General features: G+C 47.0%; 1 non-coding gene across 1 annotated transcript; it reads right to left on the bottom strand.

The window, feature by feature from the left end:
• Positions 1–18,708: 18,708 nt before the first annotated feature.
• On the bottom strand, positions 18,709–18,815 carry LOC133820703 (small nucleolar RNA R71). The gene has a single exon (XR_009887104.1). It is a non-coding gene; the product is annotated as a small nucleolar RNA R71 (small nucleolar RNA).
• Positions 18,816–19,356: the final 541 nt, after the last annotated feature.

The raw sequence follows: 19,356 nt of genomic DNA, 5'->3' as shown, positions 1-19,356 counted from the left end.
GGGTCTCATCTTGTGAAACCATCACTTTGCAGCCCCCACACTACAAGGCCCCTGGTATATGGCCGAAGGGTGTTTAGTGGAGGATATGTCTCTTGAGGCCTTTGACGTGGCCGGTGTGCAAGGCGAGGCACACGAGGCCACTAGGTATGCATGGCCCTTGGGAGCGAGGCCATTCGCATGGCCACCTGATGCTGCGGGCGTGGCTGCACGAGGCTGAGGGCCTGCTGGGGCGCGAGAACACCTGGTGTGTAGGCGTGGCTGCACGAGGCCGAGGGCCTACTAGGGTGCGAGGCCACCTGGTGTGCGGGCATGGCTGCACGAGGTCGAGGGCCTGCTGGGGCGCGAGGCCACCTGGTGTGCGGGCATGGCTGCGCGAGGCCGAGTGCCTGTTGGGGCGCGAGGCCGCCTGGTGTGCTGGCGTGGCTGCGCGAGGCCGAGGGCTTGCTGGGGCGCGAGGCCGCCTGGTGTGCGGGCGTGGCTGCGCGAGGCCGAGGGCCTGCTGGGGCGCGAGGCCGCGTGGTGTGCGGGCGTGGCTGCGCGAGGCCGAGGGCCTGCTGGGGCGCGAGGCCGCCTGGTGTGCGGGCGTGGCTGTACGAGGCCGAGGGCCTGCTGGGGCGCGAGGCTGCCTGGTGTGCGGGCATGGCTGCGCGAGACTAAGGGCCTGGTGGGGCGCGAGGCCGCCTGGTGTGCAGGCGTGGCTGCGCGAGGCCGAGGGCCTGCTGGGGCGTGAAGCCGCCTAGTGTGCGCGCGTGGCTGCGCGAAGCCGTGGTGCGGGGCCTTGGTGGCGCGCGAGGCCGTGTCATGCATGGGCGCGAGATGGGTCCCTAAAATAGTTGGTGCGATATGCCCGTAGCATATCGAGCGTACCCACGAGGCGTTTATGGGAGCCTATCACGCGCTTTTGGCCTTTTTATAACTGTTGAATTTCGAGCATCCACATTTCTCATGAGACAATCTCTTGTATTCAAAAAGAGCCTACAGGCTCGAGTCCAATTGCATGATTAAGTGGCCTTTATCCCTCTGTTCTAATCAGGGACTAAAGATTTCTTATTTGGTGGATTTTTGGCATCCACACTTGCCCCCCAGTCTATAGGGAGGCCTTTAGGCGTTCTTGTAGACTCTTCCGTTCCTTTTTATTATTATCTTATTCTTCTTCTTCTTCTTCTTTTTTTTTTATATATTTATTATGTTCGAGGTCCTTTGGAACCCACGCGAAAGGGGGTTCGGTAGGTCTCTCTATGGTGCACCTTAGTTGAACCTATAAGGATATATTGACCCCTTGGGTTCTAGTTATCCTTTTATATATCTTCGCGCGCGCTTATTATATCTTGCGAGAAGCGTCCTTCTCGTCATTAGGCATAGTACTATTTTTGCAAGCGTCTTCTTTGAGACCCTTTTTGCAAGCGTCTTCTTTGAGACCCTTTTCGGAAGCGTCTGCTTTGAGACCCTTTTGGATAGCGTCTACTTTTGAGACCCTTTTTGCAAGCATCTACTTTGGAGACCTTTTTGGTGGCGTCTACTTTGGAGACCCTTTTTGGAGGCGTCTACTTTGGAGACCCTTTTTCGAGGTGTCTACTTTGGAGACCCTTTTTGGAGGTGTCTACTTTGGAGACCCCTTTTGGTGGCGTCTACTTTGGAGACCCTTTTTGGAGGCGTCTACTTTGGAGACCCTTTTTGGAGGCGTCTGCTTCGAAGACCCTTTTTGGAGTTGTCTACTTTGGAGACCCCTTTTAGTGGCGTCTACTTTGGAGACCCTTTTTGGAGGCGTCTACTTTGGAGACCCTTTTTGGAGGCATCTACTTTGGAGACCCTTTTTGGAGTCGTCTGCTTTTGAGGTGATTTCCCCTCGGGTGGGGACTTTCATGGCTAGAGGGTCTTCGTTCGATCTCAAACATGGTCTGCGACCCCTCTAGCACGAGGTCCCCTTCTATATGGAATCTCCAGACGTATTGGTAGTATGGCCACTGGAGGAAGGTTTGCTTTCTTCGACATGGAAGTTCTTATGGCCCTCTTCCACACGTATGTACTTTTGTGCTCTCTCGAAGAAGTCATCCAAATTCGAAACTTCTCATTTGAGCATGCTCCCCCATAACTTGCTTCCTGGATGAACTCCGGCTGTAAAAGCCATCTTGAGCTCCGCTTTGGTTAAATCTCCCACCTTTGTTGCCTCCATACTGAACCTATGGACGTAGTCCTTCAGACTTTCATTCTCGCCTTGTTTTATGTTAGCGAGGTCAGTAGTTGGCATGACATAATCACAGGCTGCATGGTGCTGCTGAAGAAATTCATCAGAGAATTATTGCCATGACTCGATTGTTCCTGGCCCTAACCTCTTGAACCACTTGTATGCCACTCCTTTAAGCGTAACGACAAAGCAATGACACTTTGCCCTGTTGTTGACCCCTCTTAACCTCATCAAGTTATTGAAGGAGTCTATGTGATATTTTGGGTCTGTCGTACCCTCGTACAGAGTAATGCGAGGCTCTCTGAAGCCAGTGGGCACTTGCTCAGCCTGAATGTCCCTTGTGAAGGGTGAGTCACGGTCGAATTCTTCGTCATCCATGTGCCCCCCAAGCGCAGTGGTGATCTTGCCCCGAGGGCTTCGCATTTTGGTGTCTAGTCCCCTCCTCTTTTTGCATAAGGAGTCTTGCGGGTTCTTGGGCTGATCCCTTGCCTTGGTCGTGTTCCTTGGGGGAACCGCGGGGGGTGCATGTCTTACTTATCACCTCTTCCCATGGAGCTCTTTTCTTAGGCCAGGAGGTGCCTCTTTTGAGGGGACTTCAGCCTCGTTCTTACGACCATCATCTTCTCTCTGCCTATGCTCCTGGGGACATTTCGTCGGCCTAGGTCCCCCATGGTACTTTGCATGGGGGGTTTTACTGGTGGAAAGTTGGGTTCTCCCATCGTCTATGGGGACAGTGTTTTCCCCTTTTTCATACTCCTTCCCTTTACACTTTGGGAGGGGTATGCTTGACTTCCCTTGCAGTAGGTTGTTTAAAACCTCCTGCAAATTCTTTATCATGGTTTCCAGCCTTCTAGTCTTTTTATGCAACTCATGAATCTCATCCTTGTAGAAGCGCGTCCTTGAGCTGGAGCTTACCGAGCGTACCCCGGGACCCTTTCCTGGCCAGAGCGTCGAGGGACCGGGGTCCTGGTGGCCTGAGCGTGGGGTCCACCGGGGCCGGATAAGTGGATACACTAGTGGCTCTGAATGACCTCCGTGGGGCTGGATAACTGGGGACGATGCTTCCCTCTCCTCCCCTGGGGGAAGAGGTTCTTCTGGCCCACCTCCATGCTCTGGCAGAGGGGGGTCTTTCTTGGAGGCCCTCCGCTCTACTTCGTCTCGGTGAACCTCAACCTCTTGTATTTGCCGTAGGCGTTTTGAACGTCTTAGCATCTTTCTTTGTTGGAAGTGATGGAAGAACACTTGCTTGATGCTTGTCCTTCCCACAGACGGCGCCAAACTGTTGACGGTGAAATCTCGTCAACAAAATTAGATCGGAAAACTCAAAGGTAAGTCAGGTGATGTTTATATAAGAACTGAGAATAAACTTTAAGGAAAAGTAAACACAGATAAATGATGGAGCAAGTCTTGGTATATTTCTCAATAGCCTCTGCTTACAATGAATTTTCCAACCCCTCATTCTAAGGGGTCAAGCTCCTTTTATAGTTGGGCTCTAATGGCCCCTTATACATGGTGGTCTCTTGGGACAAAATAGTACATAAGTACACTGTCAGGGTAATAGCACAGGTTGTAGTGGTATGGGAAGAGTGGTGGAGCAGAAGATCATAGTGTCAGCCTAGTACATAGTCAGAGGCATGCATATAGTGCCTCCACTCTCTGTACAAATCCGTACCTCCACTACATGTGTGATACAGGTGTCAGGGTCATGCTTCTGTCCTCCTCATGGTTGTACGTCATGCATCCATACTCGTATGGGTACTATGTACCCAATGGTTATTCTCGCCTCTCCACGGCATGTATCTGCTCAAGGCTATTCCACGTCCTACTAAGTGTAGGGAAGCTAGTGTGTTGACATGAACGATATACTCAGTCATCTATTCCACTATTGGCTCCATATCTAATAGTTATTGGGTCTCTCCTATTGCTCTTCATCTCATGTGACTCATAGGGAGAGTGGTGCCCCGTTGATAGCACTTACCTCAGGAAGAGAGGTAATTCCTCTTCAACGGGGCCTGCTGCGTGTGTGATGAAGCATGACGCCTACAAATGGGATGAGGGTCTCATTTTTTGAAACCATCACTTTGCAGCCCCCACACTACGAGGCCCCTGGTATATGGCCGAAGGGTGTTTAGTGGAGGCTATGTCTCATGAGGCCTTTGACGTGGCCGGTGCGCAAGGCGAGGTACACGAGGCCACTAGGTATGCATGGCCCTTGGGGGCGAGGACCTTTGACGCGTGCCCCCATTCGCATGGCCACCTGATGCTGCGTGCGTGGCTGCGCGAGGCCACCTGGTGTATAGGCATGGCTGCATGAGGGCGAGGGCCTGCTGGGGCGCGAGACCACCTGGTGTGCGGGCGTGGCTTCACGAGGTCGAGGACCTGCTGGGGCGCGAGGCCGCCTGGTGTGCGGGCATGGCTGCGCGAGGCCGCCTAGTGTGCGGGCGTGGCTGCGCGGGCCGAGGGCCTGTTGGGGCGCGAGGCCGCCTGGTGTGCGAGCGTGGCTGCGCGAGGCCGAGGGCCTGCTGTGGCGCGAGGCCGCCTGGTGTGTGAGCGTGGCTGCGCGAGGCCGTGGTGCGGGGCCTTGGTGGCGCGCGAGGCCGTGATGCGGGGGCACGCGAGGCCGTGTCGTGCATGGGCGCGAGATGGGTCCCTAAAACAGTTGGTGCGATATGCCCGTAGCATATCGGGCGTACCCACGAGGCGTTTATGGGAGCCTATCATGCGCTTTTGGCCTTTTTATAATTGTTGAATTTCGAGCATCCACATTTCTCATGAGACAATCTCTTATATTCAAAAAGGGCCTACAGGCTCGAGTCCAATTGCATGATTAAGTGGCCTTTATCCCTCTGTTCTAATCAGGTACTAGAGATTTCTTATTTGGTGGATTTTTGGCATCCACATTGGTGATTGAGAGCCAAACCTCCAACAAAATGGTGGCCCGGATTCTGGTAGACAATGAGAGTTCGGTGAACATCCTGTTTAAGTCACCATTCGAGAAGATAGGGCTAACCCTGGCATACTTGTCCCCGTGCGCCTCGACACTCTATGGATTCTTGGGAGAGGCCCTCATCCCGATGGGACAAATAAAGATCCTTGTGACTCTTGGAGAGGTGCCTCACCAAGCCTTCAAATATTGCACCTTTGTGGTGGTGGATTGTTCCTCGGCGTACAACGCCATCCTGGGACGACCTGCGCTGGTGGAGTTCAGATCCATCACCTCCATCCGTCATCTGTGCATGAAGTTCCCCATGGATGTATGAATTGGCATAGTCTATGGTGACCAGAAAGAGGCAAGACAATGTTACAATGTCTCCCTCAAGGCTCCCGTGATGATGGTAAGGGAGGTAGGCCCTGAGAAGTTTGAGGCCCCAGAGGTACAAGTTGTCCAAGAGACCGAGCCCGACGAGTTGGATCCGAGGGTTCAAGATGAGAGGTCCATTGAACCAATAGAGGAGGTGGAGGAGGTAATTCTTGATACCTCAACCCCCGATAGAAAAATAAAAGTTGGGGGAAGCTTGAAAAAGGAAGTCCGAGAAGCATTGGTAGGCTTCCTCCGAGAAAACCAAGACGTTTCCGCATGGTCACATTCTGACATGACTGTTATTGACGCAAATATCATATGCCATGCCTTAAATATCGATCATAACTTTGCTCCCGTCCAGCAGAAGCAACAGATAGTTGATCAAACTCAGAAAGAGGCTCTCAAGGAAAGGACAGGCTCCTCTCCAACAAGTTTATCTAAGAAGCCCAATACCCCAGGTGGCTATCCAATCATGTTCTTGTGCCAAAGCCGAATGGCACTTGGAGGACATGCATCCATTTCTCGGACATTAACAAGGCTTGTCCGAAGGACTGCTTTCCACTCCCCAAGATAGACCAGATGGTTGACACCACCTCTGGTTACGAGTTGTTGTCATTCATGGATGCATACTCGGGTTATAGCTAGATATCCATGCACATCACCGATCATGAGCACACTAGCTTTCAGAACGATAAGGGTGTCTATTGTTATATTGTGATGTCTTTTGGGCTGAAAAATGTTGGCACCACCTACCAGAGGATGGTTAACAAGATGTTCAAAAACCAATTGAGGCATAACATGGAGGTCTATGTGGAAGATATGTTGTTCAAGTCCAGGACCGCCCTTGACCATGTGGGTGACTTAACTGAGGTTTTCACGGTGTTACGCCGATTCGAGATGAAGCCAAACCCCCAAAAGTGCACATTTAGAGTTGCCTCCGGCAAGTTCCTAGGCTTCATTAACAGTGCTCGAGGAATTGAGGCGAACTCCGAAAAGATCAAGGCCCTAATCAAGATGTTGTCTCCCCGAAAACATAAATACGTTCAAAGACTGACAGGGAGGATCACAGCTTTGAGCTGTTTTGTCTCCAAGGCAATGAACAAGTGCATCCCTTTCTTCAATGTTCTCTGAGGGAGTCAAAGGTTTGAATGGATGGAAGAGTGCAAATAGGCATTCTAACAACTCAAGGTGCACATGGAAAACCCTCCGATTATGTCCAAGCCAGTAGACGGGGAGCCTCTCCTCCTCTACATGGTTGTCTTAGAAGATGCCATCAGTGCCACATTGGTAATGGAAGAAAGTCATGTTCAGCACCCCGTCTATTATGTTAGCAAAAGACTCCTCAGGGTAGAGTCTAGGTACCCACTGATGGAGAAGTTAACCTTTTGCTTAATGGTGGCCTCTCGAAAGCTAAGACCCTACTTCTAGGAGCATTCGATTAAGGTCCTCACGAACCACCCCCTCAAACAAGTCCTTCGGAAGCCCGAGTAATCAGGAAGGCTCTAGAAGTGTTCGGTGGAGCTGAGTCAGTTTGACATCACCTACCTTCCGAGGACTGCCATAGAAGGTCAGGCACTCGCCGATTTCATCACCAAGTGCATAGGAAATCAGGAGAAGAGTGAAGGTACCCTAGTGGTCTGACGAGCCTAGAAGCTATTCGTTCATAGGTCTTCGAACGAAAATGGCATCGGGGTGGGACTTATTTTGGTTTCCCTCGAGCGGCATAGGGTGCATAGTGCCCTCAGCTTTGGGTTTAGTGCCTCCAACAATGAAGCAGAATATGAAGCCTTAATTGATGTGCTCTGCATGGAACTAGAGCTCAAGGCCAAGGAACTCGAGATCTTTAGCGATTCCCAACTTGTTGTGAACAAGGGTCTCAAAGAGTACCAGGCCCAGGGAACAATGATGGCAACATACTTGGCAAAGGTTCAAGAAATGTTGCATAACTTCTGAAGATTCACTATTCGTCAGGTACTGCGAGAGCAGAATTCCAATGATGACGCCTTGGCTAAGGTGGCCACGACCAAAGATGTTAAGTTAATCAATGTGGGCCCCGTTTATTACTTGGAGTCTCTAAGTATCTCGGCTCCAGATGAGATGGAATCTACACAACCCCAAGATGGGTGGATGGAGCCAATAGTTAAATACCTCGTCTCTGGGGAGTTTCCCCAAGATAACAAGGCAGCTCGAAAGTTGTTGTATCAAGTACCAAGGTTCATAATCATGGATAATAGGCTTTATAGGTGAGGTTATTCTTTTCCCTTACTTCGGTGTGTGTCCAAGCAAGAAGCTAGTTTAATACTCCGAGAGGTACACGAAGGTTTCTGCGGAGATCACACTGGGGGGCTGAGCCTTTCCAAGAAGATCTTAAGGCAAGGATAATTTTGGCCCACCATGAATGGAGACACGATGGATTACGTCAAGAAATGTGACAAGTGCCAACACTTCGCCAATATGCCTCGAGTGCCTCCAAATGAGCATACGTTGATGACCAACCCATGGCCTTTCATTGTCTGGGGCATAGACCTTATCGGGTCCCTGCCTATAGGGAAGAGAGGAGTGAAATATGCCACATTGTCTATTGAATACTTCATAAAGTGGGTCGAGGCCGAGCAATTTGCTACAATCACCTCCAAAAAGGCTTTGGATTTCTTCATTAAAAACATCATTTTTTCGAGGAAGATAATCTCTGAAAACAGATTGTAGTTTGATAATGAAATGTTCACAGACTTCTATCAACGACATGGTGTCATCTAGAGCTTCTCTTCTGTGGCCCATTCTTAGGCCAATGGCCAGGTGGAAGCAGTTAACAAGATACTTTAGTCAACTTTGAAGTAAAGGCTAGAGCTGGCAAAAGGTGCTTGGCACGAGGAGTTGCCTAGGGCATTGTGAAGCTCCTGCACCACTGCCAGGACCTCCACCGACCATTCTCCCTTCTCGATGGCCTACGGATATGAGGCTATGTTCCCAGTTGAAGTAACAATCTCCACACACCGATGGGATATGTATGACCTGACCACAAACCATGCTTTACTTCGGGAGTCCCTCGACCTCGAGGAGGAGCTACACGAAGCTTCTCAGCTTCGAGTAGCATCCTACCAATAGAAGGTAGCCAGATATTTTAACTTTAAAGTAAAAGATAGAAAAATTGGGGTCCGAGATCTGGTGTTGTGAAGGGTCTTCTTAGTCACCCAAGACCGGTGCAGGAGTGATGGGACCCAACTGGGAGGGCCCATACCAAGTCGAGAGCATTGTGTGTCCAGGAACATACAAGTTAGCCCAACTAAGTGGGGAGTTGATTCCTCACACCTGGAATGTCAAGCATATTCGTCAGTATTACCAATAATATGAGCAGCAAACATTGTCTATTTCCTTAATACCCCCTGTAGCCTTCGGGCACATGTAATGGAAACCGTGTATGTAAAACACGGTAAGAAATTTATTGTCTGCTTATATTCTTTAGTTTCCTTTATATTCTATTAATGGTGTGTAAGAGAACCCGCTCGTCTAGACAAGTGATCGCAGACTAGTCTCCGATCACTTGGGGGCATGGAGTTAGGGCATCATCACACCAACCTAGGAAACTAAACTGGTCAAGAGGAGTAAGCTTAGCGTCGGCATCCCGAGAATAGAAAATCCTAGGAAACTAGTCAAGTCTAGCCTAGAAGGCAGCTTGTTCCAAGCAGAATTGATCTTAGCACCTAGGAGCTAGATAACCCAAGTACCGCGAGAATAGACCTTTGTCACCTCCCGTTGACACCGAGCCCGATGAGCTCTAACCAAGTCTCTTGATCTCGAGATGCGAAAGGGAGGCTGAGTACCCCATACTTGGGCCCAGCAAATCCATGACACGGGGAGCTTGGCTAGTCAACGAGAAAAGCACCCCTAAATGTCAATATATTCCATAGCTAAAAAAACCCAGTATAACGCAGACTTAAGAATGCAGGTTACCTCTCGAGGATAGCACGTGCCCAGAGAGTAATAACCAAATCCTAATCTGCGAGATACGAGTGGGAGCCCAGGCCATCCATGCATGGGCTCCTCGTTAACATCACCTCCCGAGGAGGTGCGAGATGGTCCGAAAGTGATGAGATATGCACTCGAAAAGCAGTATTGAAATCCTCGGTCGACCTCCCGAGTAGTGCATACTCAAGGGGTAGGTGGTTTCACATGCTGCGACCCCTGAAAGCCTAAATCTTTGGATTGCAAGAGCATAGAACGCTGAGTTAGGACCAATGGCAAATTTCGTGTCAAAATTACTTCTAAAACTATAAGCCTACAAGGGACTAAACGCTGGAACCACCTATAAAATGGTTTGAGTTCTTGTTCTCGTGACATTTTTGTTACGTTGAATTTATATAACCATGTGTATAAAAAGGTCTAAGTTCTTGTTCTCGTGGCATTCGCGTTACGTTGAATTTATAGAACCAATTGTTTAAAAACAGACCTGAGTTCTTGTTCTCATGGCAGTCGGGCCACGTTGGATTCATAGAACCAAGTGTTAAAGACGTTTGAGTGCTTATTATCATTGCAATTTAAGTTACGATGAATTCATAGAACCAAATTAAATAAAAATCAAGGCATGCTACATAATTCTTAAATGGGAAAATAATTAAAACTATGCTCAAGGGCTTGAGCGATTGTTTGCCTGTACCCCAATAAGTTTATAGCACGCAGGCCTAAGTGTAAAATTTATAATTAGTCCTCAGGGACCTCCGCCACCAGTTCAATGATCGGATCTCCACTCAGGGCACCCTCTGCCTGGGTCATTTCCGCAGTTGGAGTCACCTTAATTGGTTGAGTGGCCTCGAAAGATGGGGTCACCTCGGCCATTGGAGCCGCTTAGGTCACACGGAGGCACTGTTGAAGAGGAGTCTATACTTCTCAGGCTCCCCAGTGAAATCCAAGGTCATGTCTTAGTAATGATCCAGGCAATGTAGAAGGCATCCTTGGCGATAGTCTCGGTTTCTCTTTTAAGCTCCTTCACCTGACACCGAGTGGACCTGTTAAACTCCATGGCTTGGAGGGCCTTTCTCTCTGATAACTCAGCTCGTTCGATGACCTCCTTAACATAATCCTGAAGTTGGGAGTTTTCCAGGATCACTCGGGCGACCTCAGTTGTGGCCTTCTTAGCCTCCTCTTGGGCTCGCTACATGCTCTAAACAGTCACCTTCTTCTCCTCTTTGACCCATTGCATGTCCTTAGCAGCCTTCTGGACAGCTTCCTCATGCTCCCCATAGTGTTTTCACTCGGCTTCGAGGGCAACCTGTGCCCAGGCAAGTTCTTCCCGAGGGCCTTTCATTTTCTCCTTAAGTGAGACATTTTTGTCCTGGGACTTATGGAGTGCGTACAACTTCTCCATCATGATGTCTCGCAGGCCAAGGCAGACTGCAAAACGAAAATGTAGGGAAAGTGTTAGCCTAATAAATCCTTGTTGAGTTGAATTCTAGCGCAGGAATAAGTAACTCACCCAGACAGAGGCATACTGACACAAGGCCACAAGAGAAGCCTCATTACTATTGCCTATTTGGGAGAAGCTTCAGGCAGTCAACTCGCACATAGTCGAGATGACCCCCTGAAGGAGCTTGGCGGTGAGAGGAGCGACGATCTCCCCTAGCTTGGCAGAGAACAAAGTCTCCAGCTTAGCCCGACCAATCAGAGGGACGATGGCCCTCTCTCGGGGTGGCTTGAGTTGGCGAAGGGCCTCGGTTGTCTCGTGTACGGCCTTGTTACCCTCCTCCAGCCTTGCTTCAAATTATTGAAGCATCTTCTCGTATTAGTCCAGTAAGCCCCCCTCATATTTCTTGGGATACACCAGGAGATGGATTTGGGGTTGCACTGTCTCTTGCTTCGAGTCTTGAACCGACCCTTGGTCCTGTTCTGGGACCTCCTCCTGCCTTGGCTCTTGAACTGCCTCGTCTAACCCGGGCGAGGAAGGGATCTCCATAATCGGGGGCAAGTCATCTGCAGGGACCTCCGCAGGGGGAGTGGAGACTCTTTGCCTCTTGGCTGGAGGAAAGGGTTCGGGTTGTCTAGAGGAAGCAACGAACCCACTCCCACCGAAGAGCTTGAAGGTGCTCATAACCTTAGCGCAGACCAGGCAATGTCTGCCAATCCCATGTGAGTTGCAGGAACAAATTAAACAGTTAACATACATTCTACACAATAGTGTAATGCAATAACATAAGCTACTTGGAGGCCCACCGTGAGTTAAGCCTCGGTGCAAACAGTGAGGGTGTATTTTCCTATTCCCGACCTCACAACTAAGGTTGGTACCATATTGGAAAAACCAGCTCGAGTTGAAAGATATCACTCGGTCTAAAGGTACGAAGCCCCGAAAAGTTGACTGCCTCCTCGGGCAATAAAGTTACACATCTATTAAATCTATGTAATCCTGAAATTCTTCCCTATTCCAGCGCCGATGTGAAATTTTACCACAATGGAGGAGGGCTGGAGAAGCCCAAACGTGCTCGGGACTTATCCTATCACCTACTTGGGAAGCATAATACAAGGTGAGAGGTGATTTACCTAAGTCAATGATGGAAACTTCCAACCCTGCCTAAAGATCTTCCTGAAGCTCCCGATCCTCTTGTGCCTCTCGGGCCTCTTCCGCAGCGCACACGTTCGCCAGCCTCTCCTCCGCCAGCCGTTTCTGTAACACCTTCTTGGTCAACCCATCTATGTAGCTGATGTGATGGGATGCTAACTCCTAAGACTTTTTAGACTAGCGATATTGGGTCAGCTCTAGGTTGTTGATCCTTTAGTCTATGCTGAGAAGCCCTGGCCTAATGAGGTTCGCTTTAGTTACCGAGTTGCTATGGTCCAGATCTCGGTCAGGGAAGGCGTTCATCACCTGGATGTGATGGGTTCAGTGAAAAGGACCTATTAAAAAATAATTGACTAAGTATCAAACACAAAAAAGTCCTAAAAAGGAGAAGAATAATGCGTTCGGGAAGATACTCAGAAACTCGGCCGAAGTCAAGAATCAGGGTCGGATTACTGCGAGTCAGGAAGTCGTTCATGAAGAAAAAGGCATCCTTATAGTTTTGAGAATGATTCTCGTTATGGTGAGTAGCCTTGTAGTCGAGTGACCAGGCTGCGTACTTCACCAGGGCATAGTACTCATCCCGTTTGGAATTCTTCTTCCAAGGAGTGGTGGGAAAGTTGTAGAAGTAAAGGATCTCCGTCGGCGAAGGCTCGAGCCACTTATGCTTCCAGTACAAAATGTACATCCCCGGGAGCACTCTGTAGCCATTGGGTGAAAGCTGGAAAAGGGTTGTCCCTACGAACTTCAGGAAGTTCACAAAGTATTATTTTAAGGGTAGGGTAGCCCCTGCCATCAAGTGGGCCTGGCTCCAGGCACCCAGGTCATTGACGCTACAATGCACCCTCTTGGGTTCCCAACAGAGAAGGATGAATCATTTGTCTCCAATAGAGTAGTATCTCATGATGGCCTCGATGGCATCGAGATGTCGAAGCAGAGTGTGGTAATCCTCTACTTCGAATACATCGCCCTCATACTTTTGTGTAGGGTGCGAAAGCGGGGCCATATTAACCTCCTCCACGGTTAACCCCCTGTCTCCGAGCGTTTCAGACCTCTCCACCACTTGGGTGTCAGGATGAACGATTAACTCCCTAGCTGGCTCTTGGGCTCCCGTCCTTGTGTTGCCTTTGGAGGAACCATGTGTTCGGTCCATGTCAGAAATCTCCTGGTCGAAGAAATAAAATTTGTGTTCTTGTAGTTGTTGGAGTTCCTCGGACAACCAAGCAGTCAGTATTCTAACTGAAGGAAAGATGGACAAAACACAGATGGCTCTAGGGATACTGCTCAGGGAGAAGAGGTATTTTTTTGGAAATGAGGGGTATCCCCACTGCCTAAGGACTAGCTGGAGGGGATGAACCTATAGGACTCTAGGAATTCCCAAATTTCGATCAAGCTCAGAAATGCAAAGTTGACAAGAAATGTAACGCCCTACTTCCTTAGAGCCGTTACTAAGTGAGTTTTAAGACAAAACAGTGTGCAATGAACTCGCTAACCGAGGTTTTGAGACAAAAGTGTGACTAATTAAAAGTTAAGGCTGTAATCTTAGAAAAATGCGTTGTTTCAATAAAACTTCTAGTATTAAACATTTGGGATCCCAAAATAAGGTTTGAAAACTATTTACATTCTGAAATAAGTTTACAGTTGATTAATCATAAAAATCATAGATTATTACAGCCATTTTCAAATAAACCCCCAACCAAAGCAGTCGGGCAGGCCAAACATGTACGCGTCGCTTCACGCTCTCCGTACTCATGGTTGGTTGACTCAGTCATTGCCCTTACCTGCAACACAGAGCACCCGTGAGCCAAAGCCCAGCAAGAAAACTCATGCAGAACATAACATATGCAATTTGTACAATTTATCATATCAGATAATCCACAGATAAACAAGTCAACCATTAGACTAAACAAACACGGCCATGCCGCCCCAAAAGCCTTACTGAAGCCCTGGGGTATCGGTTCTCACCGCAAGGATCTTACACATATCCTCTGGGTCCCGGGCCCTGCCCTGACCATAAGCATCCCATGTGCTTAGTGTTACTTCCGGCTCCGCTGCCGTACCCGGCCTACGCCGCACTCGGCCCTTGCCGTTCATTTCATTATAATCATACAAAGCATAAATCAAACAACATTCATTCAATTATCAATACATGTAAGTCTACACCCTAACATGTAATGCAATATAGGGCCATGCCCGGCAATCATCTCATCATGCAATATAGGGCCGAGCCCCGCAATCACACTATGGGCCCATGCCCTATCCTACGGGTGTTATAGTTTTCTTACCTGTATTCCGAGCCTCCTGATGCACTAAAGCCGCGAGCACGGTCCTCTAGCACGAGCCTCACCAATAGCCTAGTCACAACACACATAAAACACTTTTCAATACTAACCAAGTCCAAGACCACTTCCCGGGACCAATCCCGCACTCCCGGGACCTCTAAATCCATAATACAAAGTATCGGAACCATCCCACGAGTCCCCAGGCAAAAGCCCTAAAAACTCAATTTTTGCTTGCCAAAATGGCCTAGGGCCGCGGCACCCCCTTCAAGGGCCGCGGCGCCCAGCGAGTTGCCCTCCTCCTGATGCAACCTCGCGCCGCGGCGCCCAAGAACAAGGCCGCGGCGCTCATACGCGAACCCAGAAAATCTGGGTTTTCTCTTGCGTTTTTCCCGAACTTAAACCTTCCAAATCACACCAAACCAATACCCAAACCCCAAAATCAATTTAAAACCTGAAATGAACCACCCAACAACTCATAAACTCTAGATTCAAGCTCAAAACACAAACATACCCAACAATCCACCCTTAGATTGCAAAAAATCAGCAACACCAAACTCAAACACTAAAAACTTAACTCAAGCTATAGATTTCACAATTCAAAACAGAAATCAAACTTAAATGCTCATAAAACCCATACCTCAAGTAGAGAATCCACCCTACAAGCTCCCTTGATTCACCTCCTAAGCTCCCACTTCAGCCCATTTTCCTCTTCTTCTTCTTCTTCTTCTTCTTCTTCTTCTTCTTCTTCTTCTTCTTCTTCTTCTTCTTCTTCTTCTTCTTCTTCTTCTTCTTCTCATTGCCCTAACTCTCCTTCTCTTTATTTTTAGCAAAGCCATCATATAACCCAAATGCCCAAACCGTGACCCACTAAAACCCAGCTGAGAATTGCCTATTACCCTTGCCAAAAGACCATTTTACCCTTTCCTACTAATCTTCCTTAGCTAAACCTCAAAGGACACTTAAGTCTTTACACTTCATTTCAATTCTATCACTTTTTACCTTAAAACTTGTTACCCACAGCAGTAACTAATGGTTACCCAGGTTACTAAATCTCTAATAACCATTACCCGCTAAATCTCAACTTAACCATAAAATTCCCAAAGTACCCCTAGGCTCCTCCCGAGCCGGGTATAGAAATCCCGTTGTGACTCTTGAGTTAACTAGCTCTCTAGGACCGTCTCGGCACGTGCATCACAATAACACAACCACACCCACGTGGTACAATTCACAGAATATAATTATCACATATCAATACAGTTATGCCCAACATGGCCAAAATTACAATTATGCCCTTCTAACACGATCCGGGCCTACATGCATACTAGTAAACATAGCCATGCATCTCAGTTAAAAAAATAGCCAAATAACATGCTTTAAATCATAACCATGCATTAAACTCATAAAATCACACATAAATCCCAACCTGCCCTCCTGGCACACTAATCAAGGCCCTTAAGCCTTATTAGCGAATTTGGGTCGTTACAAGAAAGACTTTTGAGGGTCATTTTGAACGTCCCTAATATCAAAATGTGCCTAAAATGACTCATGAAAACTAGAAACAGACTCCAAAATTCCATACCACTGGCATTCCTAAACATATATTGAAAAACCTCAAACACACACAAAAATAGAAAGGTGGGTCGAAGGTGCTTACCCGAGATGAAACAAAGGTAGGTGCTGAGATGAGTCCTAATCCTGAAGTATTGTTTCTCATCTGCTCAGAAGTACGATGATTCATGCCAGTCATCTAGAGCTCATGGAAAAAAGGACCGAAGATGAGGGCCAAGCGAGAGAGAAGAGAGTGTTCTGTGAGAGGTTTTTTATTTTTGTATGGTTATTGTGTGAGGGTGAAGGTGGTTTTCTTGGGATTTTATACCCATTAAACCTTATGAGGGAAGCAACTTCCCCACAACCATCGAATGGCTTGCCCTGGTGAGGTCATGAGGGTGATTCAACGGTCAGGGTTCAAAAGGCACAAATTGCAATCATTATATCTTTGGGAAAATATGCCTCAGGTATAGAGTAGACATTTGGGATCTCAGAGTTGACCCCAAATTAAATGCACGGACTGATGGGCCCAACATTGGGGCGTTGACACGTGGGTTTTCTTTTCAGAATGATATCAGAGGAAAGCCCAAAGGTTTTTCCCTCCATTTTTTCAAATCACCCTTAAGTTAAGTCTCCACTACCCGAGGACGAGTAGAGACTTTTGGGGCAAATGTTGTCCGTATTTTCACCTCCAACACATGGCAACCCACAATGACTGGCTCGGATGTTCATAGACATCATCAGCATGTTACTTCCCGAGGCTTTTAGTCAGAGCAAGGGTCCTCCTAGGTGAGGCTTTGCCTTTGACAGTGGGTCATGGTTGCTGTTGAGTCTAGTTTTTGTCATGTTTAGGTGATGTTTTTAGTAGTCTTTTATTTTGTTTTTCTCTCATTTAGTGCGGGTTTATGCTTTGTTTGTCTGTCTTTGTGAATATCAGGAAGAATTGAGCACTTGGAAGAAAATGTCAAAGAAAGGGAAGAAATAACCAAGCTTTTCATCATATTTCGAGAAAGAATGGTTCTCAACATAATTTGGAAGTGTTGGTGAATTTTTGGGTTGAAAACTTGAAAAATTGAGAAATCCCTTAAGAGCCACAGCATGAGCAAAGTAGAGCCGCGGCTAGGTGGGAAACAGAACCAATGTTTTGAAGGAAATCCACGGGCCGCGGCATGGCTAATCAGGGCCGCGGCATGAAGAGACCAAATTGCCCATAATTTTTGACACGGGCCGCATCATAGTGTATGTAGAGCCGCGGCCCGCCTCTCTTAAAATTTCATTCCTAGGTTTTAATATGGCGAAAAAGAGGAGAGAAGAGGGACGTACGGATTGTGGATGAATGCTGGTTTTGAAGGCTGAAGACCTAGAGTATTTCTACATGTTTTTCTTCTTCTTCCTGATTTTATCTTTAATTTTTGTTGTGATTAGCATTATGATTATGAACTAATTTTCTATTTAGGATGTTTAATTGAATCACTTGAATCCCTGTTATGAACTAATGCAATTTCAATTTTCTTCTTCTTCAATCTTCTTCAATTCCATATAACCTGTTTTTATAGATTGATTATCGATTGGCCATCTATAGTCAAATACATATGTTTTTAAGTCAAAATCTGAGAAGTGAGATTTAAATCTGCTGTGGTTATATTGGACATAATTCTAATTTAGAACGAAAGTATCTGAATTAATTGTGTAACTGTTTATTAAGTTGTCGAGATTAATGCTACCTGTGTGGTTCAATTTACCATAGAAATATAGGAAATTTTCACCTAGGTTGAGTTTATAATTCATAGTATGATTATAGGCTGTTGTATCAACTTGTTAGTTGAATTAGGTAAAAAGAAGAAGAATTCACATTTTGCATTAGGGAATAATAGGGAAGATAGTTGATGAGATTAAATATCCTAATTGTTTCTTCAGTGATTAAATTAAAAGTTTTACTATTAGTTGCTATTCCATTTAATTTTCAATTATTGTTTCTGCACTTTATAGTTTCTTTTGCTGTGTTTACAAAAATCAAGAATTTCAATTCATCAAATAGAACAAGAAATTAATTGACTGGTAATTGATAAATCAGCCTTTGAGGATGATACTTGGTTTTACCATTTTATTACGAATTGCGACTGTGTGCACTTGCATAGCAAAAATATCGCAACAAGTTTTTGGCACCGTTACCGGGGACTGAAAATAATTATCAATATCAGTCGAATTAACTTTTATTCTAGTTTGATTTTAATTTCTCTTAGTTCTAATCTTTTTAGTTGCTTAATTTGTCTATCTCAGGTGAATTTTGGTATATGCGTGGCAGAAGAGGAAAAGACACACTTGTTCCTCTGAATCCTGAGATTGAAAAGTCTTGCAAGCAAATCAGAAAGAACAAGAGGGAGGCCCAGAAATCTGTGAAGATGGCACAGAATGAAGGGGATGGAAGGAATGTTCTAATTCCTGGAGTTGTACAAGGGGTCAGGCTCAGAACAATGCTTAGAGGAGCCTGAGAGATTATGTGCTACCCACTCTGACGGGAGTACAAAATAGTATACGCCCACCAGCTGTAGAGGCTAATAACTTTGAAATCAAGCCAGCTATTCTACAAATGGTGCAGTCCTCTGTGCAATTTAATGGGTTGCCTTCTGAAGATCCTCACACCCTTTTGTCCAATTTTCTGGAGTTGTGTGGAACCTTCAGATATAATGGGGTGAGTGATGACGCAATCAAGCTTAGGCTTTTCCCATTTTCTCTGAGGGACAGAGCTAAAAGTTGGTTGAACTCGCTGCAACCAAACTCTATTGTCACCTGGCAAGATCTAGCTCAGAAATTTTTGTCTAAATTCTTCCCTCCGTCCAAAGCTGCTAAATTGAGGGGAGAGATCAATAACTTTTTCCAGAATGACGGAGAGTCATTGTATGAAGCTTAGGAATGGTTTAAGGAACTCCTGAGAAGATGTCCTCATCATGGCATTGAACAGTGGATGCTAGTACAGAATTTCTACAATGGTTTATGTCCTACAACCAGAACCATTATTGATGCTGCAGCAGGTGGTACGTTTATGAGTAAGAGTACAACTGGTGCTTATGAGATGCTGGAGGACATGGCCACAAACAATCATCAGTGGTCTGAGGAAAGATCATCAGGAGTCAGAAAGGTAGCTGGGATGCATGAGCTGGATGCAATCACTGCTCTAACAGCGCAAGTAGCCTCTCTGACAAAGCAGTTACAACAGAGCAGTGTATCTGCTAATGCGGTTCAGATGGCAGTGAGGTGTGAAATGTGTGGTGGTGCTCATTCTGTCGATCAGTGTCCTATCAGTATGAATAATAACACTCCTATGGATCATGTTCAAGTTCAAGTGGTGGGAAACTTTCAAAGGCCACTCAATAATCCATTCTCCAATACTTACAATCCTAGATGGCGAAATCATCCTAATTTTTCTTGGAGGAATAATCAGGGCCAGCAACCTCAGTTTCAGGGTCAATTTCAGAATAATATGCTTCAGCCACTA

The sequence above is a fragment of the Humulus lupulus genome, chromosome 2 (assembly GCF_963169125.1).
Source record: "Humulus lupulus chromosome 2, drHumLupu1.1, whole genome shotgun sequence".
Taxonomy (NCBI): domain Eukaryota; kingdom Viridiplantae; phylum Streptophyta; class Magnoliopsida; order Rosales; family Cannabaceae; genus Humulus; species Humulus lupulus.
Note: the sequence above shows the minus strand (reverse complement) of the source record. Positions and strands in the feature narration are given on the sequence as shown.